The sequence below is a fragment of the Ambystoma mexicanum genome, chromosome 8 (assembly GCF_040938575.1).
Source record: "Ambystoma mexicanum isolate Mex_15411 chromosome 8, UKY_AmexF1_1, whole genome shotgun sequence".
Taxonomy (NCBI): domain Eukaryota; kingdom Metazoa; phylum Chordata; class Amphibia; order Caudata; family Ambystomatidae; genus Ambystoma; species Ambystoma mexicanum.
In genome coordinates, this window is record NC_090929.1 from 957796978 (window position 1) to 957814240 (window position 17263).

The following is a 17263-nucleotide window of genomic DNA, read 5'->3' on the forward strand; positions in this document are numbered from 1 at the left end:
TATCTTTTCATTTCCAACACTGCCATTCACACTTGTCACTTTTATCTTTTTTAACTTTGCTGTGATACCCAATTCCTCTCTTTTCACACGACTAAGCGTTTAATGTCCTTTCTTATCATCTGCCCCTTGATTATTGCTTGTCTCTTCTAGTATGCCTTCCACATTCTCACATTGCTCTACTTTGTTTTCTCTTTAACTCAGCCTTGCGTCTCCTTTTCCAACTCACCCCTCTCCTCTGTGTCACCCTCCTTTCTTTCTATTTCACTCCTTCCTTTTGACTTTCCTTTCACTTCCTTCACCATGGTTTACAAATGTCTTTATGGTCTTCCCCTTCCCAATTTTTCATCTTTACTCTCATTCTCTCATCCTCCTGTCCAGAGGTGTTGCTAGGGGGGGGGCTAAGGGGGCTATAGCCCCTGGTCTTTTGGTTGTAGCCCCGGATAGAATCTCAGGAGCTACAGCCAAAAGGCTGGCTAGCCCCCAGTCCTGACAGCTCCGACATCAGCATAGCCCCGGGTCTTTTCCAGGCCTAGCAACACCCCTGCTCCTGTCCCTGTTCCTCTTCTTTCTCACTGTCCCAAAACCCAAATTTGCTTCTGCTCAGTTTTGCACTTTCTCTCTTCTTTCCCCAAACCTCTGGAACACTTTCCCCTTGCCAGTCCACTTCTTTGTTTCTTAACAAATTTTTTCACATTCCTTCATCCTTCACTGACCCCTAAAATGTCTCTTAGCCGCATTTATTTGTCCACTATAGTTTGAATTGTACAGTATTATTGCTGCCCGTGTGCAGCACTTTGTCAAAAGCACTTTATGAATGCCAATAAAATACAAATAAACCAAAAGATAAAGGTGATACAACATGCAGGCTCTCTGAATACTATGAGCCATGGAAGGAATCATTAGTAAGTCGTCGTCCCTACCATCATCTTAACAAGAACCAAGGATCAGGGTGACATGATCACTTTGCCAGGGTTCTGCACGCCTTGAAACAGAATTTATTTACTGCGTAAGTGCCTAACAAATGCACAATGAATACATAATTAAATAAATGCACAAAACAGCCTTCAAGCCAATCAATGTTTAAAAGTAGAGAAATAGTTCCTGAAACTATGCTTATATTTAATAAGCAGTTTCCCTGAAATAGTACTCATACTTTCTGATTGTTTTTTTCAATAAAGAAAGGACACGACCACAAGCAAATCAAGTTAACATTGCTGGGATATGAGCACCAGTTTACCACTTTGATGCATGAGGCAATCTGTAACATTTTTCTCAATTGTAGTTCCTGGTTCAAAGGTGAATTCAGCTCATGTCACTTTCAGGGGGTCGGGCAATTGGAGGATCTCCTAAGCTTTATATGACAAAAATGGCTGGATATGTCCATAAAAATAAACAAAAAAGCCCTTTTTCTAAACCATGCTAGTCCCTCAAGGAAGAACTCTAATGACCCTGTAAACAGATGCCCCTAGATCACGCTGGTGTACCGCCTATCTAATAGGGATAGCAGCGAGAAAGATGTCCCTTCACATGTGCTACACTAAAACGATTTTTGTTAAAAGAAAATATGTTTTATTTTCTTGATAAGCTTGGACACTGCTGCACCTTAGAACTGATCTCTGTGAAAAAGATGCAGCCGATAAAGGTACGGCTTATAACCTGTATTCTGCCTCATACTTGAGGCTGTATCCCGAAGTAACACTATAAAATCACCACCTAGTCATGCCACGGAGCCCTACCACCCTATGAGGTCTGCCAGTTGAAGTATCCCATAATGTTTAAAAAAAAGGATAACACTGATGTGGTCGGATAACCGGTTTCAGGGGACAGACTATCTGGTGCCACCTTCTTCAGGAACTTACAATAGAGATCGACACCCTGTTGCCTCCCAAAATAACTTACAGTGCCACAGAAGTTTATTCGCTGCCACCCATAGCTTTTGTTGGACTTACAATTGCACCAAAACATAAAAAGAAGAGGGACTCACTGATCACCCTCATTTGGTGCTCCTTAATTTCATTAATCAGAATAGAGCAAAACATGCTTTGTACACGCGAGCACATCCAAAACAGACAGTTCCAGACTGTAATTCAAGTCAACCAACCTATGTCAGGCGTCACCTACCTGTTTATTGTGTTACACAAAGCTTGTCCTTTATTGTGCATGATATGTCCTCTTTATCCCTCCTGCTAGGAGCATGTCATGTCCTTAGGTCCAACCTGGAACCATCTGCTGCGCTGGATCTTCAGATGTCCACCTGTAACAACAACATCTATGGTTACTGGCTTGTATCTGAATGAGAATGTGCTTATTGGTATTGCCCCCTGCATGCTAACCAGCTAAAAGGCTAAAGCCATCATAACTCCCACAAAAACGATGAGTGTCCCTCTGTGATAAACTGGAGGTATGTCACTTGCCCTGTGTCACTGCAGGAAAAGTCATCATTATTTCAAATGTTCTGGCGGGCGTCTCATTAAATGATCTGACGAATGTGCCTCTAATCACATACTAATACACTTTAAAATGCAGCCCACGTATGATTGAACCTAAATATCTGGCGCTTGCATGTGCCGTAATCCGCTTCTTCTGTGATTTTACAATCCTTTCACAGGATTATCAACTAACTCATGGAACGATGATTCAGTTAATGACAACCCTTCACCCCACATCTCCATACGTGGCCCATGAGATGTCTTCATATTTTATCTTACCTTAATGTACTAGTATGATATGATATGATATGATATGGTATTTGTAACGCGCCTATACACAAGTGTTTCAAGGCGCGACGAGGCAGGGAGGGAGGGAAACAAGGGGAAGACAGACAAACGATCCTACTAGGCCAGGTGTCATTCAGATCGCGCAAGTGCAGAGGTAAGGGGAAAAGGAGAAAGTGCAGGGGGAGGAGGTGGGGGGGAAAGTGCAGTACAAGGTAAGTAGCGTAATAAAATAATAAATAATAAATAAAAGGGCCAGCTGGTGGCAAGTGCGAGGTAAGTGCAGAGCAAGTGCTGGGAAGGGGGCTGTAGGGATACAGTGACAGTCCCACAGTGCAGGGGGAGCCAGGGAGGCAGTGCAAGTGGAGAGTGGCTGGGCCCTGGACCGAGGTCACTGAGAGTGGCCCAGATGCAGGTTTAGTGCAGAATTCAGTGGGGAGTTAAGCAGGTTTAGCAGGGGAGAGGGAGAGAGAAGGCAGAAGCGAAGAGGAAGGTTTTGAGGTGCTTCCGGAACCGGAGATGGTTCTCCTCGAGTTTCAGGGAGGCAGGAAGGCTGTTCCAGAGGGAGGACCCTGCTGCGGAGAGAGATCTACCCCCAGCTCGTTGCTTCGAGAAGCGGCTGACCATGAGGGAGTTGGAGACGGATGAGCGAAGGGCTCGTGAAGGAAGATATTTAGGAAGAGAGAGTTGAAGGTATTTAGGCCCCAGGCCCCAGAAGGCCTTGTGGACAATGCAGAGGGTTTTGAACTTAATCCTCGCAGCCACTGGGAGCCAGTGAAGAGATTTCAGTCCTGGAGAGATACGGTCCCTGGGCTTGAGGCCAAGGACAAGTCTCGCAGTTCTGTTCTGGATAAGTTGCAGAGGGCGGAGAGTGGAGGCAGGCAGATTAAGATAGAGGCTGTTACAGTAGTCCAGCCTTGAGAGAACCAGGGCTCGGGAGACAGTGAGCTTCTGGGGGAAGGAGAGGAAGGGAAGAATACCTCTGAGGAGGTGCAGCTGGTAGTGTGACTTCTTAGAGACGTCAGATATATGAGGAGAGAAGGAGAGTGTGGAGTCGAAGATGACCCCGAGGTTTTTAGCCTTGCAGGTAGGGGCAGGAAGGGGGCCAAGGGAGGCCGGCCAGAGAGCTGCAGGGAAGGAGGGAGTGGGTGTGCCGATGAGTAGAATCTCAGTCTTACTGGCGTTAAGGCAGAGGTCATTGGCGGCACACCATTCCTGGATAGCAGACAGACAGTCGGAGATGAGGGAAGGAGAGGAGGAGGCCGAGGGTAGCCTGAAAATGAGCTGGGTATCGTCCGCATAGCACTGGAAGTAGGGGCAGAGAGCGGCGATGCGGTGGGCAAGGAGTGCCAGATACTGGTTGAAAAGCCAGGGAGAGAGGTTGGATCCCTGGGGGACACCACAGGTGGAGAAAAAGATGTCAGAGAGGAAGGAGCCCATTTGGACCTGGGAGGGTCGACCGGAAAGGAAAGAGGTCAGCCATGCCAGAGCCTGACCAGTGATACCCAGGTTATCACGGAGACGGTTGAGCAGGATGGCATGGTTGACAGTGTCAAAGGCAGAGGAGAGATCGAGCAGAATGAGAACACATGGAGTGTTGGAATCGAGGTTCAGGAGCAGGTCCTCACGGATGTTCAGGAGAGCAGTTTCCGTGCTTCTGGCCGCTCTGAAGCCGGATTGATGGTCATGAAGATTACCAACATATTCAGCATGGAGGTTAAGCTGGGAGATGGCCAGTTTCTCCAGGAGCTTGCCCAGGAAGGGAGTAATGGAGATTGGGCGATAGTTGGCCGGGCAGGAGGGGTCGGAAGAGGGTTTCTTGAGGAGGGGGTGCACAAGGGAGTGCTTGAGGGGGGATGGGAAGACTCCAGAGGCGAATGAGTGGTTGCAAAAGTCAGCCAGGGCAGGAGCCAGGGAGTCGATGTGGTCCTTGATGGTTTTGGAGGAACAGGGGTGAACCTGTTTAGACGAGGCTTTCATGGATCGGACTTGTCTGGAAACCTCATCAGCAGAAAAAGGTGGAAAAGCAGAGAAGGAGGGCGGAGGGGCGGCTGCAAGAGAGCAAGAGGAAGAGCCGGGAAGAGAGGGAGGGAGGAGAGAGGAGGAGAGCGAGGACAGGATGTCCTGAGTTTTTGAGATGAAGTGCGAGGCCAGTGCAGTGCAGAGGGCCTGGGAGGGGACAGGAGAGGTAGAGACTGCAGCAGGGTTGGCCAGCTCCTTGCAGATTTTAAAGAGTTCGGCCGAGTTGTTAGATGCCTCAGAGATGCGGGCTTGGATAAGTGCTCTCTTCTTGGTGAGAACGGAGAGCCGGTATTGCCTTTGGAGCAGGCGGCAGGCCAGTTTGTCAGAGGATGAACATGAAGCACGCCATTTCCTCTCTGCCACCCTGCACTTGCGTTTTAGGGTGACGAGATCCGAGTCATACCAGGAGTTACATTTGGCTTTGGGCTTTGGGCTTCAGGCGGATTCTCATGACGGGAGCAAGGATATCGAGAGTATCAGATATAGAGGAATAGAGCATGGAGAGGGCTGTGTCAGGGTGGGAGTCAGCCGAGGGGGGAGAAGGGGGCGAGAAGGTAGCAGCGAAAGCCTCAACTGACACGCGCTTCATGGGTCGGATGACCGAGAAGGTGGGTGGCAGTGAAGAGGGTGGCTTTGCCTGTGGGGTAGGGAGGGAGAGGTGGGAGGATAGGAGAAAGTGATCGCTCCAGGAGAGAGGAGTGGAGAGAGGGAGGGAGAGGGGAAGGTCAGAAGAGATCAGAGCATCAAGAGTGTGCCCTGCAGAGTGAGTAGGCCCAGACGGGAGAATAGAGAGTGAGAGAGAGTTGCAGAGTTCGCGGAAGAGACCAGTGGGGGGACAGGAGGCATCGAGGTGGATGTTGAAGTCACCGAGAAAGAGGAGTTGGGTGGTTGAGGACAGGAGTGAGGAGGAGAGGTCAGCCCACTCAGAGAGGAAGGAGGAAATTTGACCAGGTGGCCGATAGATAGTAGCCACGGTAAGGGAATGGCTAGGAGAGAGAGAAAGTCGGCAGACAAGACATTCATAAGAGGAGTAGGTCTGCGTAGGAGTGACAGTGGCAGGAATCCACTCAGGGAAAATAAGGGCAACACCACCCCCTGAACGGTTGGGCCTGGGCACGGAGAGGATCTTGTAGCCGTCAGGTAGGAGTGTGTCGAAGCTGGTGGCAGAGCTGGCAGTGAACCAAGTCTCAGTGAGACCGAGGACGTCGAGGTCCAGTTCCTCAAGAAGGCGACAGATATCAGAGGAGTGCTTGATGGCAGAGCGAGAGTTTAGAGTGGCAATGTGGAGAAGGTTGCCACCCTTGAAAAACTTCCGGGGAGGGGTACAGATCAGAGGTACGCCCTGCAGAGGTGTTAGAGAAGGAGTTGAAGAGGGAGCAAGAGAAGGGGCAGGGAGGGAGGGGAGAGGCAAGGTAGCCGAGGACAGAGGAGGGGGGACAGCGGGAGCGGAGAGGAAGTTGATGAGGCATGGGAAGCGTCTATCAAAGAGGTGAAGGTTGGCCTGAGGGCCTTGGACCAAGACGGTCCCGTTAGCATAGACATTAATGATGGCTTTAGAGGAGTGGAAAGGGGCCAAGAGGACATCCCAACGGGTGCCACCATTAATGGGAGAGGTGGAGAAAGGAGAGAGCACAGCGACCATGTGAAGGGTCCATAGGTCAGGTGAAGGCACGAAGAAGAGAATGTCAGTGAGAGTTTCCTTGGAGCAGGCGCTCGTGTAGGTGTCAGCGATAGGGAGGCCTGGGTTGGAGACCAGGATGTCCTTTTTAAACTTTTTCCTACCGGATTTAGTGAGGAGAGCAGGATAGTCAATGGAGAAGCAGTTAGAGTAGATAGGCGAGATAGAGAGCACCATGGAGTAGGAGGGGAGGCGGACGACACGAGTATGCAGACAGGAAGTGAGTAGAGGGCACTAGTTTACCACAATGCAGAGCAAACAGTAATGCGTAATAGGTCAGGGCCACCTAAGTTTGAGAATCCTGCGAGGGGAGAAAAAAGCACCCTAGTTTACCAAACAATTGGAATAGGGGGGCGAGGCATCATGTGGATGAGGTGAGCAAGGTGAGGAGGGGTGGGCCAGAGAGCGGAGGAGCTGGCGCCTGGCGTCCCCTGCGGACACCTGCAGACACACAGGGAGCCGCACTGTAGGAGTCGCCCTTGGCCTGGGGCCCTTAGCCGCGGGGGCTGCCGGGCAGAGGGCTGCCCAGGAGGGGGGAGGTTATAGGCAGAGGGAGAGGAAGGGGGGGGGGGTGTGGGCGGGCAGGGAGGCGGGGAGGGAGGGGAAGACCAGGAAGTGGGAGGGGGGAGCAGGAGCAGGCCAAACACCGCGCTAGGAGCGCGAGGGAAACAATTCAACTTTCCTTTTCCCTTATTTTTTTAAAAAGCACAAAAAACCACACAACACTCACGGAGGCCCAGGCAGGGCTTTCCAGGCCTGCTGATCCCCTCAGGCCACCGGCGACCGCTCTCCACGCTCAGCTGGAGAAAAGAAGCGAGCGTGGGGAACGGCCGTCTAGTAGGCCAGAGGGGAGGCAGGCACACAGCCAATCAGAGGGAGGGGTGGGCGGGCAGGGAGGCGGGGAGGGAGGGGAAGACCAGGAAGTGGGAGGGGGGAGCAGGAGCAGGCCAAACACCGCGCTAGGAGCGCGAGGGAAACAATTCAACTTTCCTTTTCCCTTATTTTTTTTAAAAAGCACAAAAAACCACACAACACTCACGGAGGCCCAGGCAGGGCTTTCCAGGCCAGCTGATCCCCTCAGGCCACCGGCGACCGCTCTCCACGCTCAGCAAACAGTGTCGACACTTAGATGTGTGTTTCTGGTTCGGTAATTGGTTGGCGGAGCGCAGGGCTGGTAGACATGAGACAGCGCTGCAAGATGGATACCGAACTGTCTTCAGGACGTGTGCATCAGTGGTCAAAATATGGCGTCATCCAGGCAAAGAATAAACGCTCTGGCTGTAGTCCGTAAGTGGGGGCAGCTGCTTAAGATGCGGCTGGGGCGGAACTGCATAAATCAGGCGCTCGAGTCTCCAAGTGTCTGTCACTGACACTGGCTGCTGTCGCCTCTCGCCTGCCCTCGCCTCGCCTGTGCCGGCGCCGCGGCCGTTATAAATATGTAAGTATAAAACTTTTATTGTGTATAAATTAGGAGATATAAAATGATAGTAAAATATTAAGGTGATCATCAGATTTTAAATCAAGAGACTGACGTCATTCTGGTCCTTGGTTGTGGTGACGAAAGTGTGGATGCCTGGTGGGCTTCTGTGGCAGCTCTCTGGAGAGGGCACTGGCAGCGATGCTTTCCACTCGATTCAGTGGCTCTTTGTGGCTTTGGCACCTTTTCGAAGTTGGAGTTTCCTCGGTCCCTCTGTCATGGACTCTGATGAGGGGTATTGGGACAAATATTTCATGCTTTTGCATGAAGTTTTGACCAAATCAATCTCAGGAACCCAATGCACTCGATAATAATCAGGGGTCCCCAGGTATGGGAATTCTGCAGCCTAGGAAAGTCACAGCAAGTCGGGGGATGCGCCAAAATGAAGAAGATCTCAAGACTAGTTGGTCCCAGCAGCCCAAGGGAGTAAGTCGCCCTGCACAGATCTTCCCTGTTGAAATGAATACAGGGTCAGTACAGCTGCAAGGCTTCAAATGTGCTTCTGTGGTCCTGGGAGGTGCTGCTGGTGTCTCTGCTTGTCCTCTTCCTTGGATATGAGGTTCCAGTGGGTGACTATGCCTGTTGTCCCAAATGACTTGCCTTTTAAGCACAATCTCATTAATTCAGAGCCCTATAGCTATCAATCACACATGGGGGGGTCATCCTCTAGAAGAGCCACCTGCCCAGTTGGAAATGGTTTCGGCCACGCATGCCTACAAGCAAAGATCAGTGAGGTTTCGAGCTGCTTCCTCACTTCCGGCTTTCCCAGACAGACTGGAGCCTGGGCGTGCTTCAGGGCTGAAGCCCGCCTAAGGCAAAATACACAAAGGACTCAGACCTAGTTTAAAGAACAGAGTAAAAGACCAGATGGAACTAACAAACAAGAAATGGTGAAAAAAGAAGACACAGGCCATTTTGGAAAAATCATCAACCATGGGTGCAGTACTGCAGCAGAGAAATAAGCCTGCTAGTACTCTGCACAAAAGATGCTAAAAAGCAACCACTGCATTCAGCCATTCAGGTTAGTGTAACAAAAAGATACATGAGAAGTGGGATAAGGAGTTTCTAGATAACCCCCTCAGCACTTAACATAGGGTGATGTGTGCTGGACCCACAAAGCAAAAGATAAGTAAGATTAAAGCTATCTCACAGTTCTTGGGAACAGTAGTTGACACAAGAAAAACATGTAAACATTAAGAGAAGTCCAAGGGACATCTCAGTGGCATTGCATAGAGGGTGATGTGTGTCCCTGTGCAAAATGCAAATGCCTATGGAGTTTAACAGGCTCCATTAATCAGTTCAAATCCAACTCAGAGAAAAACACACAAGGGAGTACCAAAAAGTACCACTCACTCAGGAGGTTAAAATCAAAAATATCCCAGATTCTAGCAAAAGAGCTGAGGGTCTCTAAGGTTAAAGGGAATTAGCACAGAATCTGAAAACTCTCCCGAACACACGACTGTGTAGCCATTGAGGAAATCATGGAGATTTATTCAGGATCTTCACCCCCTAAACAATATTGTCAAAGCAGAGTTTCCTTTAGTTCCAAATCTTGCTATGATATTATATAATATCCCATCTAAGGCTAAATATTTTAAAGCTGAATTTGAAGGAACGGTCTTGCTTCTTTACATTTTATCTTTTTATCATGCTTTCAGTTTTATTGCGTTCACAAATGGATTTCCTTTCATAGCACTGGATCATATTCCGGGCTACGGCACGTGACTGGGCACCTCCCACCCACACTCATGCTACTTCTTAGCATTCATATTTTGCATTTTCAGTTTATTTTAATTACTCAAATTTTTTATTGATTCCTTTCCTTGTCTGCCCATAAGCGGAAGAGGGTGTCTGGCCTCATCTGTGCTCCAAGGTTTGCACTCGGCTTGCACAAGTGTTTCTTTCTTTTCTTTCGACATGCATCTCTAGGGGCAGTCTTTCCTCACTGCCTACTAGCAGTAGGATCGGATTGGCGACTGTGGAGCTTTAGGCTCCTCAACTCAGCACGCCAGCAGATTTGAAGATACAGCTTAGCTGCTTTACATTTAATTTTTTTGTCTTGCTTTCAGTTTTATTGCATTCACAAATTGATTTCCTTTCGTAGCACTGGATCATATTCCAAGCTATGGCGTGTGAGTGGGCACTTCATACCATTTATATTTTGCATTTTCATTTTATTTGAATTACTCCCATGTTTTATTGATTCCTCTCATTGTATGCCAGTAAGCGGCAGAGTGTGCTTGGCCTCAGCTGTGCTCTGAGGCTCGCACTCAAATCGCACACGTCTTTCTTCCTTTTCTTGCCACACGCAGATTTAGGGGCAGTCAGTCCTCACTGCCTACTAGCAGTAGAATCGTATTGTAAACCGGTAATACCTAGTCATTTATATGAATGTCATATTCAAACAGCGCAGCAGATTCTGGCCATGTCCAGAGGGGGCATTCTCCACGAGAGAAGATATTATTCTCGACAAGCATTGTTTGAGCTACTCTCTCCGGGCGTAGTATTAGCAACTACTTTTAATAATAGGCAAAACAGTGGGGGTACTGCTGCATCGCTATGTCGCTCCCTACTGGATGCAATTCTGATTAATACACACTCTCTAGTGGGACATGCACTATCCATATGTGAACTCTTGGTTGTAACTCGCCCAGATGTGGTCTTTGCGACTGAAACCTGGCTGATTGAAATATCTGGCCTGGTTTTCTCTCACACTCTTCCTAATGGCTATAACTTCATTTGTCTTGATAGAAACTCAACCCACCCAGGAGGTGGGGTTGCGGTCATTTTTAGAATGGCTCTCTAACTTTCCATGGTTCCTCTGGGCCCTAAGCCTACTATGAAAGCGCTCCTGGCGCATTTTAGCATATCTACCTCCGCTCTGTGGCACTTTTGGCTGGTATATCGTCCACCCAATCCCTACACCACTTTTCTGAGTCCTTTTTCTTGAACTAGTGGCAGCTTTCCAGCTGAAATTTGTGAACCTAGTGGTACTAGGTAATTTTGTTACAAGGTTGAACCCTCCCCAGGCTCCTGCACTAGCTCAATTATGTGAGGCTATGCTTGACTTGAAGCTACAGCAATTTGTATCTCAACCAATGTGAAGCTGGAAATGCATCGGAGGGACAGGGCATCCGTATCCTTGTCCTTTACTGCTTTTTATCGTGTGTTCTGTCGTGTTTTCCGTACAGGAGTTCATGTGGGACTCCTGGAGGTGCAGCTCTCTCTCTTTTGGTTTGGTGAACAGACCCATGGGATACCCTTATGGCACCCATGGGTAGGGGTGCAACCCTGTGCCCCTAGTGTATGTTTCTGGGCACCTGTTTGTGACCCACAGAGCAGGGTACGGGCTGGTGGCAGCTCCGTGCTGAAATGACTGGTGCGCTGAGCGTCCTACATTTTGGGATGCCCAGGTCCTGGCATTGGAATCGGTAGATTCCTGATGGAGACAAAATGGCCCCCATGGCCTCTTGCCTTCCATCACCGGTTACCTTGATCTTCCCGAAGTCCCGGGAAGGCCTGCCTCTGTCCCTTCCCACTGACTGGCTGTTGGGTGGAGGTTCCGTATATGGTAGTGTGGGGAAGTGCCGACCAGACTGGCTGGAGCCTTCTCAATGACCGTATGTTGTGGGTACGCCTATGGGCGGGACCTGGGTGAATGGAGTGTGTGACGAATATACATTCTATGTTGTGGCTGTCTAGTATCTAGTGGTCGACACAATGGTTGAGACAGCCCTGCCCGAAACCGGTATGAATGCAGCTTGGAGTGTTGAATGGCTCGGTACTTGTCCCAATACACATAACTTGTTGTGAGTGTCTGGAGAGAAGTGAATGGCCTGAATGCCCTGTGTGCCTGATTGGCTGCCTGCCTGCATGAATGACCGTAGTCGTGATTGGATGCTTGAGTATGACCCAGCGGAATGAATGGGATATCAACAGTATATCTCTGGACCTCGCACTGCTAGGAATCGTGTTCAGAAGCTGAAGTCCACTACGACGAGTAACTGGAGTAACTGAAGCTTGATCCTGAAGCCCTGCTGGACGAGAAGAATTTGTTTCTCTCCTTCACAATCTGAAAGCTGCTGTGCTTCAAGAACTGACCCAGAGAGGACCTGGTAAGGCGCCCTCTTCCCGAGCTACGAGGGACCATCGTGCACAGCTGATCTTTGCCTATGCTCCTTGGTAGACAGACCTTCGACAGGCTGCCGACCTGATACGGGGACTGCTGCGGAACTGCAAGGAGAAGCACCGGACTGTTGTCGGCCACTGTCGATGACCGCCATTGCCGACTGCAGCCACCGTGCTCCCGTTGCCTAAGAACTTCATTGATCCAAGGACGCTCTCGTCCACATCATCGCCGCCGTATCCTGCTGGAGAAGGCCTGACCGTCGACACGCCGAGGAGCATCCACTGGTGGGTTTCCCACCACCCAAAGACAACAGAGATGCCGGCGACTCAACGCCCTTGCTGGGCCACCATTCTTCAAACTCTTTGCGGTCCAGAACTATCGACACCGAGGTGCCCTGCACGCCTCTTCCTTGAAGGACGTTTACGCTTCCCTGTCAACCAGCACCGCTACGAAAGACGCGGCCACTTCAACGTCATAGCTCGACCTGTTCTCCGTCGGACGTTCGACGATCCATGACTCCTGCCTGAAAGGGCGGACACTCAAGAAGGGTTGTCGATTTCCCCGACAAGGAATGCTACAATGCCAGGTACTTTGGGCTTGCAGAACTATTGGAATGTCTAGTGTGAACAATATATGGACTGGGCTTGTATCTTTTTTCTACAGGTTGCCCAGGTAGGGGGATCTCCACACAGAACTGTGTCTAGGTATCGGGGCCAGTATTCTGCCTATTGCTCAACCATCTTGCTTTCCTTCCTCTCTCTACTACTGATTTTCAGAGTACAAAGTGAGTTATCGTGATTGTGTATATGACTTTGAATATTAATTATATAAAGACTGTGTTTAACCGATACAGTGTGCGGACATTCCTTCGTGGGTGCTTGGGGACTACACTGTAATTAAAAATCAGCTCGTATCACCTCCTGAGAAGCTAGGCCTTGATTGCTCAACCACGTACCAATAATAGAGAATCTTGGCAGGGGTATCTGTACCTCCCCTCTACCATATAGAGAGCGGAAGTGCAGACCCCCCCTCCGGTCTTTACAACCAACTCATGTTTTGGATGGTAGAGTGGACATGATTTTTGCACCTGCTGCAAGTATAGCTAATGTTCAGGAAAAGCGAGTGCTGTGGTCTGATCATTACCTCATTTCATTCAGGCTACTTGGCCCAGTGGTAGCGACCAAATCATCCCTGGCTACTTTCTGGACCATAAATGGCACACCGTGGATCAACAATCAATATCATCTCTGATTCAGGATAAATGTAGAGAGGTGGGGGTAATTGATCTATACTCTATTTCCTCCATGTTTAAAGAAGTGGCAAATGTAAAATCCCCTCTCAAACTTACCCAGGCCCGGAAGTGTCCCTCTGAGCCTTGGTTTACTGACCAATTAAAAGTCACCCACCTCAAAGTGAGGCAGGCTGAGCGTAAATGGTGGTGCTCTTACAGACCTTTAGAGAAAACATTATTTCAACAACTTACGAGAGGGTACCTTCAAGATATTTGCCTTGTCAAACAGACTTTTTTCACTTGCAAAGTGGAATGGGCTCTTAATCAGCCCAAATAACTATTTTCTGTGGTCAAGTCGCTTTCTTCTACGACTTGCTTCTTCTCTGGGGTCCTCCCTTCCCAGGTTCGCTGTGACTCTTTGTCTGACTGTCTATACTAAAGTAGCTGATATTCGGAAGAATATTGCTACTGCTGAAGGATGTGGGATCACTCTACTTCTCTCAGAAGGTGGAGAACCACTGTCGAAAACCTGGTCACAATTACCTGCCTTTTCAGAGGACAAAGTTCTACTGACAGTTGACCGTTTAAAGTCAGTGGCCCCCGCGGTTCCTATCCCTTTGACCATCCATTAAGCAATCATGCCCTCTTTCATCCCTTAGATCACTTAAGCAGTGACTGACTCCTGTTTGAGAGGTTTTATTCCAGCTGATTTGAAGCAGGGGACTACAATCCCTCTACCAAAGAAACCCTCCCTGGATCCTGTGTTGTTGGCTAACTTTCATCAAATATTGCTCCTTCCTTTCGTCATGAAACTTCTGGAATCTTTAGTTGCTCCTCTTCTTTCCTCTTTTCTGGAATCTTCTGGACCTCTTGACCCTTTCCAGTCTGGCTTTTGGCCAGGATGAGGAATTGAGAGTGTCCTGGCAGCAGTAGTCAATTATCTGACCATGCTGGTGTGCCAGGGTGGGTTGGGGGCTTTGATCCTGTTGGATCTGTCAGCTGTATTTCATGAAGTCGACCACTCCATTCTGCTCTCCCAACTAGCTACACAGGCCTCTCGGGGCAAGTCCTGGTTGGGTTACCTCATTTCTAATGGAGAGAAGCCAAACACTTTCTTTACCTCCTTTTTCCTTTCGTCCGTATGCACCATCTTGTGGGGTTCCTCAGGGCTCTGCCCAGTCCCCTACATTGTTTAACATATATGTTCAGCCGCTGGTTCGCCTCATCCGCTCATATGGCTTTTGTTGCTATTCCTGTGCTGACGACACTCAAATCCTGGTCCATTTAGATCTCAACAGGTACCAGAGTCTCTTCGACTCCAGGATTGTCTGTTGGCAGAGGGGGGGGGGGGGGTGAATGAGTGCAAACTGGCTTAAACTGAATGGAGACAAGACGGAGGTCCTGGTGGTGGCCACTCCTGCAATGTCCTATGGACCCCCACTTTTTGGCCTGACACTTTTGGTGCTCTTCCAATCCCAGTGAGCGTGGTCAGGAGTATTGGAATCCTTCTATCCTCTTCATTGTTTATGGCCCCGCACGTAAGTGCGGTGTGTAAAGCCAGGCATTTCTTGCTTAGAGTGTTGTGTAAAGTACTTCTTTTTTACCTAATCAATTACGACCTTTGGTGGTAGAATCGCTAACAACCAGTCATATTGATTACTGCAGTGCACTTTATTTGGCCCAACCTGAGGGATCTATACATTGCGTGCAGCTGCTAGGGTGGCCACCAATTCCACATATGGAGACCATGTCAGTCCTGTGCCTCGTGCCCTGCATTGGCTTCTGATGGATCAGAGGATTACATTTAAATCTATGTGCCTGGACCTTCAAGCTTATTATCGCCAGAGGGCCTAAAACTTGCAAGTCAAACGTTGTCCCAATTTCTCAGGTCAATCACTCTGCTCCGGCGGTGCCAATCTATTCCCAAAGTCTCTCTTGCTTGAGTTGGGGGACAGGCGTTCTCTTTTGCAGCTGGTAAGCTGTGGATCAGTGTGCCGGTTGATCTTAGAGGCGTGACCAACCATCTTCAGTTCAGGCACGCTTTGAAAACCATTTAGCTTTAATGTGCTTATAGGGAGGCTGCTTTCTTTTGAATCTTCACGCCAAGATGCCTTCAGGTGAAAGTGTGCGGTATAAATACCTATAATATAACATAACAGCTATGGATCTAAAAAAGGTGTTCTTCTCAATTCCTCTTTACGAGGACTTGCAAGATTGACTTCCTTTTTGTATAGAAATATCTACCTGAAACATATTTCTTTGCCTGAGGGGTACTGTGAGTTCCCCTCAATCTTTAACAGGGTCCTTAGAATGGACCTGGATAATGCACGTTTTGAGTGTGCAATCATTCAGTATGTATAAGACACATTGGTGTGCAGTGAGACATAGGAAATGTGGAGGATGATTTAGTGTGACTCATTACCATATTAGGAGAGAAAGGATACAAGGTAGACAAAGAAAAGTTACAATATTGTCAGGAAGAGGTCCTGTTCATAGGACAGTTTATCTCTCAAGAGGGGAGAAAAGTGACACCTGAAAGAGCAGACGCAATTATGAAGACTTCAGAACATAAAACAGTGAGGGAAATGCAAATGTTTTTAGGCCTATTTAACTATTGTAGGGCCTGGGTTTTCGATAACAGTACATATATTCAACCACTTTTAAAAGGACTCACAGAATCACAGGTAGACAAAACTAAAATAACAAGGACATATGAAATGACTGAAAGATTTGAGGAATTAAAAATGGCAATCAGTACAGCCCCTGTGCCAGGAATTCCAGATTATCATGAAGAATTTTACGTATTTTCTCATTCAAATGGAGAAGTTATGACATCAGTTCTCACACAGAAAACAACATTAGGACATGGGAATATACCATTAGCTTATTACAGTGGGATTTAAGATCCAGTCATGAACAGACATCCTTGCGAACAAGCTTTACCTGCACTGCATTTGCAATTGAAAAGGATTCAAGTATTTAAAGTGTGTGTTCAGTAACATTATTTGTTGAGCATGCATTATTTGCCTTTTGAGAGAAACCCAAAAGTACAATAACCACAGAAAGAGCATCAGGGTACGAGTAAATTATCTCAACTCTGCGAGCAAAATTGTTAGATGCAGAATAGGGAATCCAGCAACATTTCATAGCAGGACCAGTAGGGGAGGATGATTATGGACATGACGGCACAACATCAACTGAATTTTATGATGACAGCCCCTGTGTTGGAGAAAATGCTCCTGGATGGTTCTTCAAAAATGTATCAAATGACTGGCATACTGGGTCAGCGTAGTAAAGCTGAACAGAGAGGGTGAATTTGAAGTAGTTACAAGCGCGGGATTGCCTTTGTGTTGCTCAGCAGAGGCTGCAGAATTACTGGTGCTTATCACAGCACTCCAAAGATATGATGATGAGGAAGTGCCTGTGTACTCTCTCTCTGCCTCTGTGACATCAACTGTACATGCAGGTTTGTTATGCTGGAAAAGGAGAGGCTTTCTCCGCACAAACGGCACTGCAGTGCAACATGCAGCCCGATTGGATAAGGTTATTGAGCCATTTAGATTCCCATTGACTATCCCATTCATAAAATGCGCAGAACATACTAAAAGAAGAGATGTCCTTTCTCCTGGAAATGAAGCCGCAGCCTTAGAAGCCAAAAAGACAATATATTTTCAAAATATTTCTCAGTTTGAAATAAGAAGTGTTAAGCAAATGAAAGGATGATGCATGGTGGTAAAGGAGCGCTTTAACATGCTGTCTATTGTTCAGGGGTGTTCTTTATCCCGCACTGAGGCAATCTTGAGTCAGGATAGCCCTGGAAAGCCAGTTATGCCTCTAGCATTATTGAGGGTAGCACTGGAACAGCTTCACTACCCCGCACATACAGATCGAGAGAGTCTTAATGGTACAATTGCAGAAGATTGCTTTTCACCAAATATGTTGGAACTTGTGACCCAGTTTATTGTGAATTGCATAGTGTGCCAAAAATATACTGCAGGGCACACTTTGCAAA